The sequence below is a fragment of the Brachyhypopomus gauderio genome, unplaced genomic scaffold (genome assembly GCF_052324685.1).
Source record: "Brachyhypopomus gauderio isolate BG-103 unplaced genomic scaffold, BGAUD_0.2 sc135, whole genome shotgun sequence".
Lineage (NCBI taxonomy): Eukaryota > Metazoa > Chordata > Actinopteri > Gymnotiformes > Hypopomidae > Brachyhypopomus > Brachyhypopomus gauderio.
Window position 1 is genome coordinate 194,083 of NW_027506956.1, and position 18,237 is coordinate 212,319.

General features: G+C 37.4%; 23 non-coding genes across 23 annotated transcripts; all 23 read left to right on the top strand.

Annotated features, from left to right (window-relative positions):
- The first annotated feature begins 302 nt into the window (after nucleotides 1-302).
- LOC143499563 (U4 spliceosomal RNA) lies at nucleotides 303-443 on the top strand. The gene has a single exon (XR_013126176.1). It is a non-coding gene; the product is annotated as a U4 spliceosomal RNA (small nuclear RNA).
- A 650-nt stretch (nucleotides 444-1,093) lies between these two features.
- Nucleotides 1,094-1,234, top strand: LOC143499486 (U4 spliceosomal RNA). The gene has a single exon (XR_013126100.1). It is a non-coding gene; the product is annotated as a U4 spliceosomal RNA (small nuclear RNA).
- A 650-nt stretch (nucleotides 1,235-1,884) lies between these two features.
- Nucleotides 1,885-2,025, top strand: LOC143499487 (U4 spliceosomal RNA). Its single transcript, XR_013126101.1, has one exon. It is a non-coding gene; the product is annotated as a U4 spliceosomal RNA (small nuclear RNA).
- A 656-nt stretch (nucleotides 2,026-2,681) lies between these two features.
- On the top strand, nucleotides 2,682-2,822 carry LOC143499605 (U4 spliceosomal RNA). The gene has a single exon (XR_013126217.1). It is a non-coding gene; the product is annotated as a U4 spliceosomal RNA (small nuclear RNA).
- Nucleotides 2,823-3,472: 650 nt separating this feature from the next.
- LOC143499488 (U4 spliceosomal RNA) lies at nucleotides 3,473-3,613 on the top strand. Its single transcript, XR_013126102.1, has one exon. It is a non-coding gene; the product is annotated as a U4 spliceosomal RNA (small nuclear RNA).
- Nucleotides 3,614-4,269: 656 nt separating this feature from the next.
- Nucleotides 4,270-4,410, top strand: LOC143499607 (U4 spliceosomal RNA). Its single transcript, XR_013126219.1, has one exon. It is a non-coding gene; the product is annotated as a U4 spliceosomal RNA (small nuclear RNA).
- Nucleotides 4,411-5,060: 650 nt separating this feature from the next.
- On the top strand, nucleotides 5,061-5,201 carry LOC143499564 (U4 spliceosomal RNA). Its single transcript, XR_013126177.1, has one exon. It is a non-coding gene; the product is annotated as a U4 spliceosomal RNA (small nuclear RNA).
- A 650-nt stretch (nucleotides 5,202-5,851) lies between these two features.
- Nucleotides 5,852-5,992, top strand: LOC143499489 (U4 spliceosomal RNA). The gene has a single exon (XR_013126103.1). It is a non-coding gene; the product is annotated as a U4 spliceosomal RNA (small nuclear RNA).
- Nucleotides 5,993-6,648: 656 nt separating this feature from the next.
- On the top strand, nucleotides 6,649-6,789 carry LOC143499490 (U4 spliceosomal RNA). The gene has a single exon (XR_013126104.1). It is a non-coding gene; the product is annotated as a U4 spliceosomal RNA (small nuclear RNA).
- A 650-nt stretch (nucleotides 6,790-7,439) lies between these two features.
- Nucleotides 7,440-7,580, top strand: LOC143499565 (U4 spliceosomal RNA). Its single transcript, XR_013126178.1, has one exon. It is a non-coding gene; the product is annotated as a U4 spliceosomal RNA (small nuclear RNA).
- A 650-nt stretch (nucleotides 7,581-8,230) lies between these two features.
- Nucleotides 8,231-8,371, top strand: LOC143499491 (U4 spliceosomal RNA). Its single transcript, XR_013126105.1, has one exon. It is a non-coding gene; the product is annotated as a U4 spliceosomal RNA (small nuclear RNA).
- Nucleotides 8,372-9,027: 656 nt separating this feature from the next.
- On the top strand, nucleotides 9,028-9,168 carry LOC143499566 (U4 spliceosomal RNA). The gene has a single exon (XR_013126179.1). It is a non-coding gene; the product is annotated as a U4 spliceosomal RNA (small nuclear RNA).
- Nucleotides 9,169-9,818: 650 nt separating this feature from the next.
- LOC143499567 (U4 spliceosomal RNA) lies at nucleotides 9,819-9,959 on the top strand. Its single transcript, XR_013126180.1, has one exon. It is a non-coding gene; the product is annotated as a U4 spliceosomal RNA (small nuclear RNA).
- Nucleotides 9,960-10,609: 650 nt separating this feature from the next.
- LOC143499493 (U4 spliceosomal RNA) lies at nucleotides 10,610-10,750 on the top strand. Its single transcript, XR_013126107.1, has one exon. It is a non-coding gene; the product is annotated as a U4 spliceosomal RNA (small nuclear RNA).
- Nucleotides 10,751-11,406: 656 nt separating this feature from the next.
- LOC143499608 (U4 spliceosomal RNA) lies at nucleotides 11,407-11,547 on the top strand. Its single transcript, XR_013126220.1, has one exon. It is a non-coding gene; the product is annotated as a U4 spliceosomal RNA (small nuclear RNA).
- Nucleotides 11,548-12,197: 650 nt separating this feature from the next.
- On the top strand, nucleotides 12,198-12,338 carry LOC143499568 (U4 spliceosomal RNA). Its single transcript, XR_013126181.1, has one exon. It is a non-coding gene; the product is annotated as a U4 spliceosomal RNA (small nuclear RNA).
- A 650-nt stretch (nucleotides 12,339-12,988) lies between these two features.
- On the top strand, nucleotides 12,989-13,129 carry LOC143499494 (U4 spliceosomal RNA). Its single transcript, XR_013126108.1, has one exon. It is a non-coding gene; the product is annotated as a U4 spliceosomal RNA (small nuclear RNA).
- A 656-nt stretch (nucleotides 13,130-13,785) lies between these two features.
- LOC143499495 (U4 spliceosomal RNA) lies at nucleotides 13,786-13,926 on the top strand. The gene has a single exon (XR_013126109.1). It is a non-coding gene; the product is annotated as a U4 spliceosomal RNA (small nuclear RNA).
- Nucleotides 13,927-14,582: 656 nt separating this feature from the next.
- On the top strand, nucleotides 14,583-14,723 carry LOC143499609 (U4 spliceosomal RNA). The gene has a single exon (XR_013126221.1). It is a non-coding gene; the product is annotated as a U4 spliceosomal RNA (small nuclear RNA).
- Nucleotides 14,724-15,373: 650 nt separating this feature from the next.
- Nucleotides 15,374-15,514, top strand: LOC143499569 (U4 spliceosomal RNA). The gene has a single exon (XR_013126182.1). It is a non-coding gene; the product is annotated as a U4 spliceosomal RNA (small nuclear RNA).
- Nucleotides 15,515-16,164: 650 nt separating this feature from the next.
- Nucleotides 16,165-16,305, top strand: LOC143499496 (U4 spliceosomal RNA). Its single transcript, XR_013126110.1, has one exon. It is a non-coding gene; the product is annotated as a U4 spliceosomal RNA (small nuclear RNA).
- A 656-nt stretch (nucleotides 16,306-16,961) lies between these two features.
- LOC143499497 (U4 spliceosomal RNA) lies at nucleotides 16,962-17,102 on the top strand. Its single transcript, XR_013126111.1, has one exon. It is a non-coding gene; the product is annotated as a U4 spliceosomal RNA (small nuclear RNA).
- Nucleotides 17,103-17,752: 650 nt separating this feature from the next.
- On the top strand, nucleotides 17,753-17,893 carry LOC143499570 (U4 spliceosomal RNA). The gene has a single exon (XR_013126183.1). It is a non-coding gene; the product is annotated as a U4 spliceosomal RNA (small nuclear RNA).
- Nucleotides 17,894-18,237: the final 344 nt, after the last annotated feature.

The window sequence follows — 18,237 nt, forward strand, 5'->3', positions numbered from 1 at the left end:
TCCTTGCTGTTACATATTTGACTCCCCCTCTCATTTTTGCCCCTTGCTTGACTCCGCCTTTACAGTGAAAAAATTCCCATGATGCCTTTTGATTTTCATTCGCCATGCAATATTGTTTCTGTTAATGCATTAACATGATTAGAAATGCAGTATCTCAAAAAACAAATACTGATGCATTCAGAATTGCTTTTAGTTATTGGAACATCAATTGTGCATTAGGCCTATTTGTGATGTCACAACAGATACCATTCATGAGTTCCTCTGTAAACAATGTGTGTACTTTTGCATCGTTTTTATTTGTTATTCTTTCGCAGAGGCAATATCGTAGCCTATGAGGTTTGTCCGAGGCGTGATCATTGCTGGTTGAAAACTTTACCCAATACCCCGCCTGGATGACTTGAAATATAGTCAGCTGTGGCAATTTTTGCTAGTCTCTTTGGAGACTTGTCAAGCGGTGAAAGTAAGGATTCTTTATTGGATTTTGTTGCGCTTTGATATTTATGTCACTTATTTTTGCTGTCTTCTTTGTGGATGGAGTTGTCTGTGCATTTCATGTTTTAGATAGGCCTAAGATTTTGTGTGTGTTCTCATAATTAATTTTCCAATGTTTCTGTCGCCGTTTGATGCACAATGTGGGATTATATAATCCAGTTCACCTTTTTCTAGGTGGTTGGTATGTTCTTGATGAGCTCTTACTGCAATGATGGTGTCTTAATGGCAGTTTACTTGGCAAAACTCTGCTGTCTTCTTTAGCTATTATTTTTACTGCCAAAGGTCTGTCCTAACTTCTATGTGTATCCTTGCTGTTACATATTTGACTCCCCCTCTCATTTTTGCCCCTTGCTTGACTCCGCCTTTACAGTGAAAAAATTCCCATGATGCCTTTTGATTTTCATTCGCCATGCAATATTGTTTCTGTTAATGCATTAACATGATTAGAAATGCAGTATCTCAGAAAACAAATACTGATGCATTCAGAATTGCTTTTAGTTATTGGAACATCATTTGTGCATTATTTGTGATGTCACAACAGATACCATTCATGAGTTCCTCTGTAAACAATGTGTGTACTTTTGCATCGTTTTTATTTGTTATTCTTTCGCAGAGGCAATATCGTAGCCTATGAGGTTTATCCGAGGCGTGATCATTGCTGGTTGAAAACTTTACCCAATACCCCGCCTGGATGACTTGAAATATAGTCAGCTGTGGCAATTTTTGCTAGTCTCTTTGGAGACTTGTCAAGCGGTGAAAGTAAGGATTCTTTATTGGATTTTGTTGCGCTTTGATATTTATGTCACTTATTTTTGCTGTCTTCTTTGTGGATGGAGTTGTCTGTGCATTTCATGTTTTAGATAGGCCTAAGATTTTGTGTGTGTTCTCATAATTAATTTTCCAATGTTTCTGTCGCCGTTTGATGCACAATGTGGGATTATATAATCCAGTTCACCTTTTTCTAGGTGGTTGGTATGTTCTTGATGAGCTCTTACTGCAATGATGGTGTCTTAATGGCAGTTTACTTGGCAAAACTCTGCTGTCTTCTTTAGCTATTATTTTTACTGCCAAAGGTCTGTCCTAACTTCTATGTGTATCCTTGCTGTTACATATTTGACTCCCCCTCTCATTTTTGCCCCTTGCTTGACTCCGCCTTTACAGTGAAAAAATTCCCATGATGCCTTTTGATTTTCATTCGCCATGCAATATTGTTTCTGTTAATGCATTAACATGATTAGAAATGCAGTATCTCAGAAAACAAATACTGATGCATTCAGAATTGCTTTTAGTTATTGGAACATCATTTGTGCATTATTTGTGATGTCACAACAGATACCATTCATGAGTTCCTCTGTAAACAATGTGTGTACTTTTGCATCGTTTTTATTTGTTATTCTTTCGCAGAGGCAATATCGTAGCCTATGAGGTTTATCCGAGGCGTGATCATTGCTGGTTGAAAACTTTACCCAATACCCCGCCTGGATGACTTGAAATATAGTCAGCTGTGGCAATTTTTGCTAGTCTCTTTGGAGACTTGTCAAGCGGTGAAAGTAAGGATTCTTTATTGGATTTTGTTGCGCTTTGATATTTATGTCACTTATTTTTGCTGTCTTCTTTGTGGATGGAGTTGTCTGTGCATTTCATGTTTTAGATAGGCCTAAGATTTTGTGTGTGTTCTCATAATTAATTTTCCAATGTTTCTGTCGCCGTTTGATGCACAATGTGGGATTATATAATCCAGTTCACCTTTTTCTAGGTGGTTGGTATGTTCTTGATGAGCTCTTACTGCAATGATGGTGTCTTAATGGCAGTTTACTTGGCAAAACTCTGCTGTCTTCTTTAGCTATTATTTTTCCTGCCAAAGGTCTGTCCTAACTTCTATGTGTATCCTTGCTGTTACATATTTGACTCCCCCTCTCATTTTTGCCCCTTGCTTGACTTCGCCTTTACAGTGAAAAAAATCCCATGATGCCTTTTGATTTTTATTCGCCATACAATATTGTTTCTGTTAATGCATTAACATGATTAGAAATGCAGTATCTCAAAAAACAAATACTGATGCATTCAGAATTGCTTTTAGTTATTGGAACATCATTTGTGCATTAGGCCTATTTGTGATGTCACAACAGATACCATTCATGAGTTCCTCTGTAAACAATGTGTGTACTTTTGCATCGTTTTTATTTGTTATTCTTTCGTAGAGGCAATATCGTAGCCTATGAGGTTTATCCGAGGCGTGATCATTGCTGGTTGAAAACTTTACCCAATACCCCGCCTGGATGACTTGAAATATAGTCAGCTGTGGCAATTTTTGCTAGTCTCTTTGGAGACTTGTCAAGCGGTGAAAGTAAGGATTCTTTATTGGATTTTGTTGCGCTTTGATATTTATGTCACTTATTTTTGCTGTCTTCTTTGTGGATGGAGTTGTCTGTGCATTTCATGTTTTAGATAGGCCTAAGATTTTGTGTGTGTTCTCATAATTAATTTTCCAATGTTTCTGTCGCCGTTTGATGCACAATGTGGGATTATATAATCCAGTTCACCTTTTTCTAGGTGGTTGGTATGTTCTTGATGAGCTCTTACTGCAATGATGGTGTCTTAATGGCAGTTTACTTGGCAAAACTCTGCTGTCTTCTTTAGCTATTATTTTTCCTGCCAAAGGTCTGTCCTAACTTCTATGTGTATCCTTGCTGTTACATATTTGACTCCCCCTCTCATTTTTGCCCCTTGCTTGACTCCGCCTTTACAGTGAAAAAATTCCCATGATGCCTTTTGATTTTCATTCGCCATGCAATATTGTTTCTGTTAATGCATTAACATGATTAGAAATGCAGTATCTCAGAAAACAAATACTGATGCATTCAGAATTGCTTTTAGTTATTGGAACATCATTTGTGCATTATTTGTGATGTCACAACAGATACCATTCATGAGTTCCTCTGTAAACAATGTGTGTACTTTTGCATCGTTTTTATTTGTTATTCTTTCGCAGAGGCAATATCGTAGCCTATGAGGTTTATCCGAGGCGTGATCATTGCTGGTTGAAAACTTTACCCAATACCCCGCCTGGATGACTTGAAATATAGTCAGCTGTGGCAATTTTTGCTAGTCTCTTTGGAGACTTGTCAAGCGGTGAAAGTAAGGATTCTTTATTGGATTTTGTTGCGCTTTGATATTTATGTCACTTATTTTTGCTGTCTTCTTTGTGGATGGAGTTGTCTGTGCATTTCATGTTTTAGATAGGCCTAAGATTTTGTGTGTGTTCTCATAATTAATTTTCCAATGTTTCTGTCGCCGTTTGATGCACAATGTGGGATTATATAATCCAGTTCACCTTTTTCTAGGTGGTTGGTATGTTCTTGATGAGCTCTTACTGCAATGATGGTGTCTTAATGGCAGTTTACTTGGCAAAACTCTGCTGTCTTCTTTAGCTATTATTTTTCCTGCCAAAGGTCTGTCCTAACTTCTATGTGTATCCTTGCTGTTACATATTTGACTCCCCCTCTCATTTTTGCCCCTTGCTTGACTTCGCCTTTACAGTGAAAAAAATCCCATGATGCCTTTTGATTTTTATTCGCCATACAATATTGTTTCTGTTAATGCATTAACATGATTAGAAATGCAGTATCTCAAAAAACAAATACTGATGCATTCAGAATTGCTTTTAGTTATTGGAACATCATTTGTGCATTAGGCCTATTTGTGATGTCACAACAGATACCATTCATGAGTTCCTCTGTAAACAATGTGTGTACTTTTGCATCGTTTTTATTTGTTATTCTTTCGTAGAGGCAATATCGTAGCCTATGAGGTTTATCCGAGGCGTGATCATTGCTGGTTGAAAACTTTACCCAATACCCCGCCTGGATGACTTGAAATATAGTCAGCTGTGGCAATTTTTGCTAGTCTCTTTGGAGACTTGTCAAGCGGTGAAAGTAAGGATTCTTTATTGGATTTTGTTGCGCTTTGATATTTATGTCACTTATTTTTGCTGTCTTCTTTGTGGATGGAGTTGTCTGTGCATTTCATGTTTTAGATAGGCCTAAGATTTTGTGTGTGTTCTCATAATTAATTTTCCAATGTTTCTGTCGCCGTTTGATGCACAATCTGGGATTATATAATCCAGTTCACCTTTTTCTAGGTGGTTGGTATGTTCTTGATGAGCTCTTACTGCAATGATGGTGTCTTAATGGCAGTTTACTTGGCAAAACTCTGCTGTCTTCTTTAGCTATTATTTTTCCTGCCAAAGGTCTGTCCTAACTTCTATGTGTATCCTTGCTGTTACATATTTGACTCCCCCTCTCATTTTTGCCCCTTGCTTGACTCCGCCTTTACAGTGAAAAAAATCCCATGATGCCTTTTGATTTTCATTCGCCATGCAATATTGTTTCTGTTAATGCATTAACATGATTAGAAATGCAGTATCTCAAAAAACAAATACTGATGCATTCAGAATTGCTTTTAGTTATTGGAACATCATTTGTGCATTATTTGTGATGTCACAACAGATACCATTCATGAGTTCCTCTGTAAACAATGTGTGTACTTTTGCATCGTTTTTATTTGTTATTCTTTCGCAGAGGCAATATCGTAGCCTATGAGGTTTGTCCGAGGCGTGATCATTGCTGGTTGAAAACTTTACCCAATACCCCGCCTGGATGACTTGAAATATAGTCAGCTGTGGCAATTTTTGCTAGTCTCTTTGGAGACTTGTCAAGCGGTGAAAGTAATGATTCTTTATTGGATTTTGTTGCGCTTTGATATTTATGTCACTTATTTTTGCTGTCTTCTTTGTGGATGGAGTTGTCTGTGCATTTCATGTTTTAGATAGGCCTAAGATTTTGTGTGTGTTCTCATAATTAATTTTCCAATGTTTCTGTCGCCGTTTGATGCACAATGTGGGATTATATAATCCAGTTCACCTTTTTCTAGGTGGTTGGTATGTTCTTGATGAGCTCTTACTGCAATGATGGTGTCTTAATGGCAGTTTACTTGGCAAAACTCTGCTGTCTTCTTTAGCTATTATTTTTACTGCCAAAGGTCTGTCCTAACTTCTATGTGTATCCTTGCTGTTACATATTTGACTCCCCCTCTCATTTTTGCCCCTTGCTTGACTCCGCCTTTACAGTGAAAAAATTCCCATGATGCCTTTTGATTTTCATTCGCCATGCAATATTGTTTCTGTTAATGCATTAACATGATTAGAAATGCAGTATCTCAGAAAACAAATACTGATGCATTCAGAATTGCTTTTAGTTATTGGAACATCATTTGTGCATTATTTGTGATGTCACAACAGATACCATTCATGAGTTCCTCTGTAAACAATGTGTGTACTTTTGCATCGTTTTTATTTGTTATTCTTTCGCAGAGGCAATATCGTAGCCTATGAGGTTTATCCGAGGCGTGATCATTGCTGGTTGAAAACTTTACCCAATACCCCGCCTGGATGACTTGAAATATAGTCAGCTGTGGCAATTTTTGCTAGTCTCTTTGGAGACTTGTCAAGCGGTGAAAGTAAGGATTCTTTATTGGATTTTGTTGCGCTTTGATATTTATGTCACTTATTTTTGCTGTCTTCTTTGTGGATGGAGTTGTCTGTGCATTTCATGTTTTAGATAGGCCTAAGATTTTGTGTGTGTTCTCATAATTAATTTTCCAATGTTTCTGTCGCCGTTTGATGCACAATCTGGGATTATATAATCCAGTTCACCTTTTTCTAGGTGGTTGGTATGTTCTTGATGAGCTCTTACTGCAATGATGGTGTCTTAATGGCAGTTTACTTGGCAAAACTCTGCTGTCTTCTTTAGCTATTATTTTTCCTGCCAAAGGTCTGTCCTAACTTCTATGTGTATCCTTGCTGTTACATATTTGACTCCCCCTCTCATTTTTGCCCCTTGCTTGACTTCGCCTTTACAGTGAAAAAAATCCCATGATGCCTTTTGATTTTTATTCGCCATACAATATTGTTTCTGTTAATGCATTAACATGATTAGAAATGCAGTATCTCAAAAAACAAATACTGATGCATTCAGAATTGCTTTTAGTTATTGGAACATCATTTGTGCATTAGGCCTATTTGTGATGTCACAACAGATACCATTCATGAGTTCCTCTGTAAACAATGTGTGTACTTTTGCATCGTTTTTATTTGTTATTCTTTCGCAGAGGCAATATCGTAGCCTATGAGGTTTATCCGAGGCGTGATCATTGCTGGTTGAAAACTTTACCCAATACCCCGCCTGGATGACTTGAAATATAGTCAGCTGTGGCAATTTTTGCTAGTCTCTTTGGAGACTTGTCAAGCGGTGAAAGTAAGGATTCTTTATTGGATTTTGTTGCGCTTTGATATTTATGTCACTTATTTTTGCTGTCTTCTTTGTGGATGGAGTTGTCTGTGCATTTCATGTTTTAGATAGGCCTAAGATTTTGTGTGTGTTCTCATAATTAATTTTCCAATGTTTCTGTCGCCGTTTGATGCACAATCTGGGATTATATAATCCAGTTCACCTTTTTCTAGGTGGTTGGTATGTTCTTGATGAGCTCTTACTGCAATGATGGTGTCTTAATGGCAGTTTACTTGGCAAAACTCTGCTGTCTTCTTTAGCTATTATTTTTCCTGCCAAAGGTCTGTCCTAACTTCTATGTGTATCCTTGCTGTTACATATTTGACTCCCCCTCTCATTTTTGCCCCTTGCTTGACTCCGCCTTTACAGTGAAAAAAATCCCATGATGCCTTTTGATTTTCATTCGCCATGCAATATTGTTTCTGTTAATGCATTAACATGATTAGAAATGCAGTATCTCAAAAAACAAATACTGATGCATTCAGAATTGCTTTTAGTTATTGGAACATCATTTGTGCATTATTTGTGATGTCACAACAGATACCATTCATGAGTTCCTCTGTAAACAATGTGTGTACTTTTGCATCGTTTTTATTTGTTATTCTTTCGCAGAGGCAATATCGTAGCCTATGAGGTTTGTCCGAGGCGTGATCATTGCTGGTTGAAAACTTTACCCAATACCCCGCCTGGATGACTTGAAATATAGTCAGCTGTGGCAATTTTTGCTAGTCTCTTTGGAGACTTGTCAAGCGGTGAAAGTAATGATTCTTTATTGGATTTTGTTGCGCTTTGATATTTATGTCACTTATTTTTGCTGTCTTCTTTGTGGATGGAGTTGTCTGTGCATTTCATGTTTTAGATAGGCCTAAGATTTTGTGTGTGTTCTCATAATTAATTTTCCAATGTTTCTGTCGCCGTTTGATGCACAATGTGGGATTATATAATCCAGTTCACCTTTTTCTAGGTGGTTGGTATGTTCTTGATGAGCTCTTACTGCAATGATGGTGTCTTAATGGCAGTTTACTTGGCAAAACTCTGCTGTCTTCTTTAGCTATTATTTTTACTGCCAAAGGTCTGTCCTAACTTCTATGTGTATCCTTGCTGTTACATATTTGACTCCCCCTCTCATTTTTGCCCCTTGCTTGACTCCGCCTTTACAGTGAAAAAATTCCCATGATGCCTTTTGATTTTCATTCGCCATGCAATATTGTTTCTGTTAATGCATTAACATGATTAGAAATGCAGTATCTCAGAAAACAAATACTGATGCATTCAGAATTGCTTTTAGTTATTGGAACATCATTTGTGCATTATTTGTGATGTCACAACAGATACCATTCATGAGTTCCTCTGTAAACAATGTGTGTACTTTTGCATCGTTTTTATTTGTTATTCTTTCGCAGAGGCAATATCGTAGCCTATGAGGTTTATCCGAGGCGTGATCATTGCTGGTTGAAAACTTTACCCAATACCCCGCCTGGATGACTTGAAATATAGTCAGCTGTGGCAATTTTTGCTAGTCTCTTTGGAGACTTGTCAAGCGGTGAAAGTAAGGATTCTTTATTGGATTTTGTTGCGCTTTGATATTTATGTCACTTATTTTTGCTGTCTTCTTTGTGGATGGAGTTGTCTGTGCATTTCATGTTTTAGATAGGCCTAAGATTTTGTGTGTGTTCTCATAATTAATTTTCCAATGTTTCTGTCGCCGTTTGATGCACAATGTGGGATTATATAATCCACTTCACCTTTTTCTAGGTGGTTGGTATGTTCTTGATGAGCTCTTACTGCAATGATGGTGTCTTAATGGCAGTTTACTTGGCAAAACTCTGCTGTCTTCTTTAGCTATTATTTTTACTGCCAAAGGTCTGTCCTAACTTCTATGTGTATCCTTGCTGTTACATATTTGACTCCCCCTCTCATTTTTGCCCCTTGCTTGACTCCGCCTTTACAGTGAAAAAATTCCCATGATGCCTTTTGATTTTCATTCGCCATGCAATATTGTTTCTGTTAATGCATTAACATGATTAGAAATGCAGTATCTCAAAAAACAAATACTGATGCATTCAGAATTGCTTTTAGTTATTGGAACATCAATTGTGCATTAGGCCTATTTGTGATGTCACAACAGATACCATTCATGAGTTCCTCTGTAAACAATGTGTGTACTTTTGCATCGTTTTTATTTGTTATTCTTTCGCAGAGGCAATATCGTAGCCTATGAGGTTTGTCCGAGGCGTGATCATTGCTGGTTGAAAACTTTACCCAATACCCCGCCTGGATGACTTGAAATATAGTCAGCTGTGGCAATTTTTGCTAGTCTCTTTGGAGACTTGTCAAGCGGTGAAAGTAAGGATTCTTTATTGGATTTTGTTGCGCTTTGATATTTATGTCACTTATTTTTGCTGTCTTCTTTGTGGATGGAGTTGTCTGTGCATTTCATGTTTTAGATAGGCCTAAGATTTTGTGTGTGTTCTCATAATTAATTTTCCAATGTTTCTGTCGCCGTTTGATGCACAATGTGGGATTATATAATCCAGTTCACCTTTTTCTAGGTGGTTGGTATGTTCTTGATGAGCTCTTACTGCAATGATGGTGTCTTAATGGCAGTTTACTTGGCAAAACTCTGCTGTCTTCTTTAGCTATTATTTTTACTGCCAAAGGTCTGTCCTAACTTCTATGTGTATCCTTGCTGTTACATATTTGACTCCCCCTCTCATTTTTGCCCCTTGCTTGACTCCGCCTTTACAGTGAAAAAATTCCCATGATGCCTTTTGATTTTCATTCGCCATGCAATATTGTTTCTGTTAATGCATTAACATGATTAGAAATGCAGTATCTCAGAAAACAAATACTGATGCATTCAGAATTGCTTTTAGTTATTGGAACATCATTTGTGCATTATTTGTGATGTCACAACAGATACCATTCATGAGTTCCTCTGTAAACAATGTGTGTACTTTTGCATCGTTTTTATTTGTTATTCTTTCGCAGAGGCAATATCGTAGCCTATGAGGTTTGTCCGAGGCGTGATCATTGCTGGTTGAAAACTTTACCCAATACCCCGCCTGGATGACTTGAAATATAGTCAGCTGTGGCAATTTTTGCTAGTCTCTTTGGAGACTTGTCAAGCAGTGAAAGTAAGGATTCTTTATTGGATTTTGTTGCGCTTTGATATTTATGTCACTTATTTTTGCTGTCTTCTTTGTGGATGGAGTTGTCTGTGCATTTCATGTTTTAGATAGGCCTAAGATTTTGTGTGTGTTCTCATAATTAATTTTCCAATGTTTCTGTCGCCGTTTGATGCACAATGTGGGATTATATAATCCAGTTCACCTTTTTCTAGGTGGTTGGTATGTTCTTGATGAGCTCTTACTGCAATGATGGTGTCTTAATGGCAGTTTACTTGGCAAAACTCTGCTGTCTTCTTTAGCTATTATTTTTACTGCCAAAGGTCTGTCCTAACTTCTATGTGTATCCTTGCTGTTACATATTTGACTCCCCCTCTCATTTTTGCCCCTTGCTTGACTCCGCCTTTACAGTGAAAAAATTCCCATGATGCCTTTTGATTTTCATTCGCCATGCAATATTGTTTCTGTTAATGCATTAACATGATTAGAAATGCAGTATCTCAGAAAACAAATACTGATGCATTCAGAATTGCTTTTAGTTATTGGAACATCATTTGTGCATTATTTGTGATGTCACAACAGATACCATTCATGAGTTCCTCTGTAAACAATGTGTGTACTTTTGCATCGTTTTTATTTGTTATTCTTTCGCAGAGGCAATATCGTAGCCTATGAGGTTTATCCGAGGCGTGATCATTGCTGGTTGAAAACTTTACCCAATACCCCGCCTGGATGACTTGAAATATAGTCAGCTGTGGCAATTTTTGCTAGTCTCTTTGGAGACTTGTCAAGCGGTGAAAGTAAGGATTCTTTATTGGATTTTGTTGCGCTTTGATATTTATGTCACTTATTTTTGCTGTCTTCTTTGTGGATGGAGTTGTCTGTGCATTTCATGTTTTAGATAGGCCTAAGATTTTGTGTGTGTTCTCATAATTAATTTTCCAATGTTTCTGTCGCCGTTTGATGCACAATGTGGGATTATATAATCCAGTTCACCTTTTTCTAGGTGGTTGGTATGTTCTTGATGAGCTCTTACTGCAATGATGGTGTCTTAATGGCAGTTTACTTGGCAAAACTCTGCTGTCTTCTTTAGCTATTATTTTTCCTGCCAAAGGTCTGTCCTAACTTCTATGTGTATCCTTGCTGTTACATATTTGACTCCCCCTCTCATTTTTGCCCCTTGCTTGACTTCGCCTTTACAGTGAAAAAAATCCCATGATGCCTTTTGATTTTTATTCGCCATACAATATTGTTTCTGTTAATGCATTAACATGATTAGAAATGCAGTATCTCAAAAAACAAATACTGATGCATTCAGAATTGCTTTTAGTTATTGGAACATCATTTGTGCATTAGGCCTATTTGTGATGTCACAACAGATACCATTCATGAGTTCCTCTGTAAACAATGTGTGTACTTTTGCATCGTTTTTATTTGTTATTCTTTCGTAGAGGCAATATCGTAGCCTATGAGGTTTATCCGAGGCGTGATCATTGCTGGTTGAAAACTTTACCCAATACCCCGCCTGGATGACTTGAAATATAGTCAGCTGTGGCAATTTTTGCTAGTCTCTTTGGAGACTTGTCAAGCGGTGAAAGTAAGGATTCTTTATTGGATTTTGTTGCGCTTTGATATTTATGTCACTTATTTTTGCTGTCTTCTTTGTGGATGGAGTTGTCTGTGCATTTCATGTTTTAGATAGGCCTAAGATTTTGTGTGTGTTCTCATAATTAATTTTCCAATGTTTCTGTCGCCGTTTGATGCACAATCTGGGATTATATAATCCAGTTCACCTTTTTCTAGGTGGTTGGTATGTTCTTGATGAGCTCTTACTGCAATGATGGTGTCTTAATGGCAGTTTACTTGGCAAAACTCTGCTGTCTTCTTTAGCTATTATTTTTCCTGCCAAAGGTCTGTCCTAACTTCTATGTGTATCCTTGCTGTTACATATTTGACTCCCCCTCTCATTTTTGCCCCTTGCTTGACTCCGCCTTTACAGTGAAAAAAATCCCATGATGCCTTTTGATTTTCATTCGCCATGCAATATTGTTTCTGTTAATGCATTAACATGATTAGAAATGCAGTATCTCAAAAAACAAATACTGATGCATTCAGAATTGCTTTTAGTTATTGGAACATCATTTGTGCATTATTTGTGATGTCACAACAGATACCATTCATGAGTTCCTCTGTAAACAATGTGTGTACTTTTGCATCGTTTTTATTTGTTATTCTTTCGCAGAGGCAATATCGTAGCCTATGAGGTTTGTCCGAGGCGTGATCATTGCTGGTTGAAAACTTTACCCAATACCCCGCCTGGATGACTTGAAATATAGTCAGCTGTGGCAATTTTTGCTAGTCTCTTTGGAGACTTGTCAAGCGGTGAAAGTAATGATTCTTTATTGGATTTTGTTGCGCTTTGATATTTATGTCACTTATTTTTGCTGTCTTCTTTGTGGATGGAGTTGTCTGTGCATTTCATGTTTTAGATAGGCCTAAGATTTTGTGTGTGTTCTCATAATTAATTTTCCAATGTTTCTGTCGCCGTTTGATGCACAATGTGGGATTATATAATCCAGTTCACCTTTTTCTAGGTGGTTGGTATGTTCTTGATGAGCTCTTACTGCAATGATGGTGTCTTAATGGCAGTTTACTTGGCAAAACTCTGCTGTCTTCTTTAGCTATTATTTTTACTGCCAAAGGTCTGTCCTAACTTCTATGTGTATCCTTGCTGTTACATATTTGACTCCCCCTCTCATTTTTGCCCCTTGCTTGACTCCGCCTTTACAGTGAAAAAATTCCCATGATGCCTTTTGATTTTCATTCGCCATGCAATATTGTTTCTGTTAATGCATTAACATGATTAGAAATGCAGTATCTCAGAAAACAAATACTGATGCATTCAGAATTGCTTTTAGTTATTGGAACATCATTTGTGCATTATTTGTGATGTCACAACAGATACCATTCATGAGTTCCTCTGTAAACAATGTGTGTACTTTTGCATCGTTTTTATTTGTTATTCTTTCGCAGAGGCAATATCGTAGCCTATGAGGTTTATCCGAGGCGTGATCATTGCTGGTTGAAAACTTTACCCAATACCCCGCCTGGATGACTTGAAATATAGTCAGCTGTGGCAATTTTTGCTAGTCTCTTTGGAGACTTGTCAAGCGGTGAAAGTAAGGATTCTTTATTGGATTTTGTTGCGCTTTGATATTTATGTCACTTATTTTTGCTGTCTTCTTTGTGGATGGAGTTGTCTGTGCATTTCATGTTTTAGATAGGCCTAAGATTTTGTGTGTGTTCTCATAATTAATTTTCCAATGTTTCTGTCGCCGTTTGATGCACAATCTGGGATTATATAATCCAGTTCACCTTTTTCTAGGTGGTTGGTATGTTCTTGATGAGCTCTTACTGCAATGATGGTGTCTTAATGGCAGTTTACTTGGCAAAACTCTGCTGTCTTCTTTAGCTATTATTTTTCCTGCCAAAGGTCTGTCCTAACTTCTATGTGTATCCTTGCTGTTACATATTTGACTCCCCCTCTCATTTTTGCCCCTTGCTTGACTTCGCCTTTACAGTGAAAAAAATCCCATGATGCCTTTTGATTTTTATTCGCCATACAATATTGTTTCTGTTAATGCATTAACATGATTAGAAATGCAGTATCTCAAAAAACAAATACTGATGCATTCAGAATTGCTTTTAGTTATTGGAACATCATTTGTGCATTAGGCCTATTTGTGATGTCACAACAGATACCATTCATGAGTTCCTCTGTAAACAATGTGTGTACTTTTGCATCGTTTTTATTTGTTATTCTTTCGCAGAGGCAATATCGTAGCCTATGAGGTTTATCCGAGGCGTGATCATTGCTGGTTGAAAACTTTACCCAATACCCCGCCTGGATGACTTGAAATATAGTCAGCTGTGGCAATTTTTGCTAGTCTCTTTGGAGACTTGTCAAGCGGTGAAAGTAAGGATTCTTTATTGGATTTTGTTGCGCTTTGATATTTATGTCACTTATTTTTGCTGTCTTCTTTGTGGATGGAGTTGTCTGTGCATTTCATGTTTTAGATAGGCCTAAGATTTTGTGTGTGTTCTCATAATTAATTTTCCAATGTTTCTGTCGCCGTTTGATGCACAATGTGGGATTATATAATCCAGTTCACCTTTTTCTAGGTGGTTGGTATGTTCTTGATGAGCTCTTACTGCAATGATGGTGTCTTAATGGCAGTTTACTTGGCAAAACTCTGCTGTCTTCTTTAGCTATTATTTTTCCTGCCAAAGGTCTGTCCTAACTTCTATGTGTATCCTTGCTGTTACATATTTGACTCCCCCTCTCATTTTTGCCCCTTGCTTGACTTCGCCTTTACAGTGAAAAAAATCCCATGATGCCTTTTGATTTTTATTCGCCATACAATATTGTTTCTGTTAATGCATTAACATGATTAGAAATGCAGTATCTCAAAAAACAAATACTGATGCATTCAGAATTGCTTTTAGTTATTGGAACATCATTTGTGCATTAGGCCTATTTGTGATGTCACAACAGATACCATTCATGAGTTCCTCTGTAAACAATGTGTGTACTTTTGCATCGTTTTTATTTGTTATTCTTTCGTAGAGGCAATATCGTAGCCTATGAGGTTTATCCGAGGCGTGATCATTGCTGGTTGAAAACTTTACCCAATACCCCGCCTGGATGACTTGAAATATAGTCAGCTGTGGCAATTTTTGCTAGTCTCTTTGGAGACTTGTCAAGCGGTGAAAGTAAGGATTCTTTATTGGATTTTGTTGCGCTTTGATATTTATGTCACTTATTTTTGCTGTCTTCTTTGTGGATGGAGTTGTCTGTGCATTTCATGTTTTAGATAGGCCTAAGATTTTGTGTGTGTTCTCATAATTAATTTTCCAATGTTTCTGTCGCCGTTTGATGCACAATCTGGGATTATATAATCCAGTTCACCTTTTTCTAGGTGGTTGGTATGTTCTTGATGAGCTCTTACTGCAATGATGGTGTCTTAATGGCAGTTTACTTGGCAAAACTCTGCTGTCTTCTTTAGCTATTATTTTTCCTGCCAAAGGTCTGTCCTAACTTCTATGTGTATCCTTGCTGTTACATATTTGACTCCCCCTCTCATTTTTGCCCCTTGCTTGACTCCGCCTTTACAGTGAAAAAAATCCCATGATGCCTTTTGATTTTCATTCGCCATGCAATATTGTTTCTGTTAATGCATTAACATGATTAGAAATGCAGTATCTCAAAAAACAAATACTGATGCATTCAGAATTGCTTTTAGTTATTGGAACATCATTTGTGCATTATTTGTGATGTCACAACAGATACCATTCATGAGTTCCTCTGTAAACAATGTGTGTACTTTTGCATCGTTTTTATTTGTTATTCTTTCGCAGAGGCAATATCGTAGCCTATGAGGTTTGTCCGAGGCGTGATCATTGCTGGTTGAAAACTTTACCCAATACCCCGCCTGGATGACTTGAAATATAGTCAGCTGTGGCAATTTTTGCTAGTCTCTTTGGAGACTTGTCAAGCGGTGAAAGTAATGATTCTTTATTGGATTTTGTTGCGCTTTGATATTTATGTCACTTATTTTTGCTGTCTTCTTTGTGGATGGAGTTGTCTGTGCATTTCATGTTTTAGATAGGCCTAAGATTTTGTGTGTGTTCTCATAATTAATTTTCCAATGTTTCTGTCGCCGTTTGATGCACAATGTGGGATTATATAATCCAGTTCACCTTTTTCTAGGTGGTTGGTATGTTCTTGATGAGCTCTTACTGCAATGATGGTGTCTTAATGGCAGTTTACTTGGCAAAACTCTGCTGTCTTCTTTAGCTATTATTTTTACTGCCAAAGGTCTGTCCTAACTTCTATGTGTATCCTTGCTGTTACATATTTGACTCCCCCTCTCATTTTTGCCCCTTGCTTGACTCCGCCTTTACAGTGAAAAAATTCCCATGATGCCTTTTGATTTTCATTCGCCATGCAATATTGTTTCTGTTAATGCATTAACATGATTAGAAATGCAGTATCTCAGAAAACAAATACTGATGCATTCAGAATTGCTTTTAGTTATTGGAACATCATTTGTGCATTATTTGTGATGTCACAACAGATACCATTCATGAGTTCCTCTGTAAACAATGTGTGTACTTTTGCATTGTTTTTATTTGTTATTCTTTCGCAGAGGCAATATCGTAGCCTATGAGGTTTATCCGAGGCGTGATCATTGCTGGTTGAAAACTTTACCCAATACCCCGCCTGGATGACTTGAAATATAGTCAGCTGTGGCAATTTTTGCTAGTCTCTTTGGAGACTTGTCAAGCGGTGAAAGTAAGGATTCTTTATTGGATTTTGTTGCGCTTTGATATTTATGTCACTTATTTTTGCTGTCTTCTTTGTGGATGGAGTTGTCTGTGCATTTCATGTTTTAGATAGGCCTAAGATTTTGTGTGTGTTCTCATAATTAATTTTCCAATGTTTCTGTCGCCGTTTGATGCACAATCTGGGATTATATAATCCAGTTCACCTTTTTCTAGGTGGTTGGTATGTTCTTGATGAGCTCTTACTGCAATGATGGTGTCTTAATGGCAGTTTACTTGGCAAAACTCTGCTGTCTTCTTTAGCTATTATTTTTCCTGCCAAAGGTCTGTCCTAACTTCTATGTGTATCCTTGCTGTTACATATTTGACTCCCCCTCTCATTTTTGCCCCTTGCTTGACTTCGCCTTTACAGTGAAAAAAATCCCATGATGCCTTTTGATTTTTATTCGCCATACAATATTGTTTCTGTTAATGCATTAACATGATTAGAAATGCAGTATCTCAAAAAACAAATACTGATGCATTCAGAATTGCTTTTAGTTATTGGAACATCATTTGTGCATTAGGCCTATTTGTGATGTCACAACAGATACCATTCATGAGTTCCTCTGTAAACAATGTGTGTACTTTTGCATCGTTTTTATTTGTTATTCTTTCGCAGAGGCAATATCGTAGCCTATGAGGTTTATCCGAGGCGTGATCATTGCTGGTTGAAAACTTTACCCAATACCCCGCCTGGATGACTTGAAATATAGTCAGCTGTGGCAATTTTTGCTAGTCTCTTTGGAGACTTGTCAAGCGGTGAAAGTAAGGATTCTTTATTGGATTTTGTTGCGCTTTGATATTTATGTCACTTATTTTTGCTGTCTTCTTTGTGGATGGAGTTGTCTGTGCATTTCATGTTTTAGATAGGCCTAAGATTTTGTGTGTGTTCTCATAATTAATTTTCCAATGTTTCTGTCGCCGTTTGATGCACAATCTGGGATTATATAATCCAGTTCACCTTTTTCTAGGTGGTTGGTATGTTCTTGATGAGCTCTTACTGCAATGATGGTGTCTTAATGGCAGTTTACTTGGCAAAACTCTGCTGTCTTCTTTAGCTATTATTTTTCCTGCCAAAGGTCTGTCCTAACTTCTATGTGTATCCTTGCTGTTACATATTTGACTCCCCCTCTCATTTTTGCCCCTTGCTTGACTCCGCCTTTACAGTGAAAAAAATCCCATGATGCCTTTTGATTTTCATTCGCCATGCAATATTGTTTCTGTTAATGCATTAACATGATTAGAAATGCAGTATCTCAAAAAACAAATACTGATGCATTCAGAATTGCTTTTAGTTATTGGAACATCATTTGTGCATTATTTGTGATGTCACAACAGATACCATTCATGAGTTCCTCTGTAAACAATGTGTGTACTTTTGCATCGTTTTTATTTGTTATTCTTTCGCAGAGGCAATATCGTAGCCTATGAGGTTTGTCCGAGGCGTGATCATTGCTGGTTGAAAACTTTACCCAATACCCCGCCTGGATGACTTGAAATATAGTCAGCTGTGGCAATTTTTGCTAGTCTCTTTGGAGACTTGTCAAGCGGTGAAAGTAATGATTCTTTATTGGATTTTGTTGCGCTTTGATATTTATGTCACTTATTTTTGCTGTCTTCTTTGTGGATGGAGTTGTCTGTGCATTTCATGTTTTAGATAGGCCTAAGATTTTGTGTGTGTTCTCATAATTAATTTTCCAATGTTTCTGTCGCCGTTTGATGCACAATGTGGGATTATATAATCCAGTTCACCTTTTTCTAGGTGGTTGGTATGTTCTTGATGAGCTCTTACTGCAATGATGGTGTCTTAATGGCAGTTTACTTGGCAAAACTCTGCTGTCTTCTTTAGCTATTATTTTTACTGCCAAAGGTCTGTCCTAACT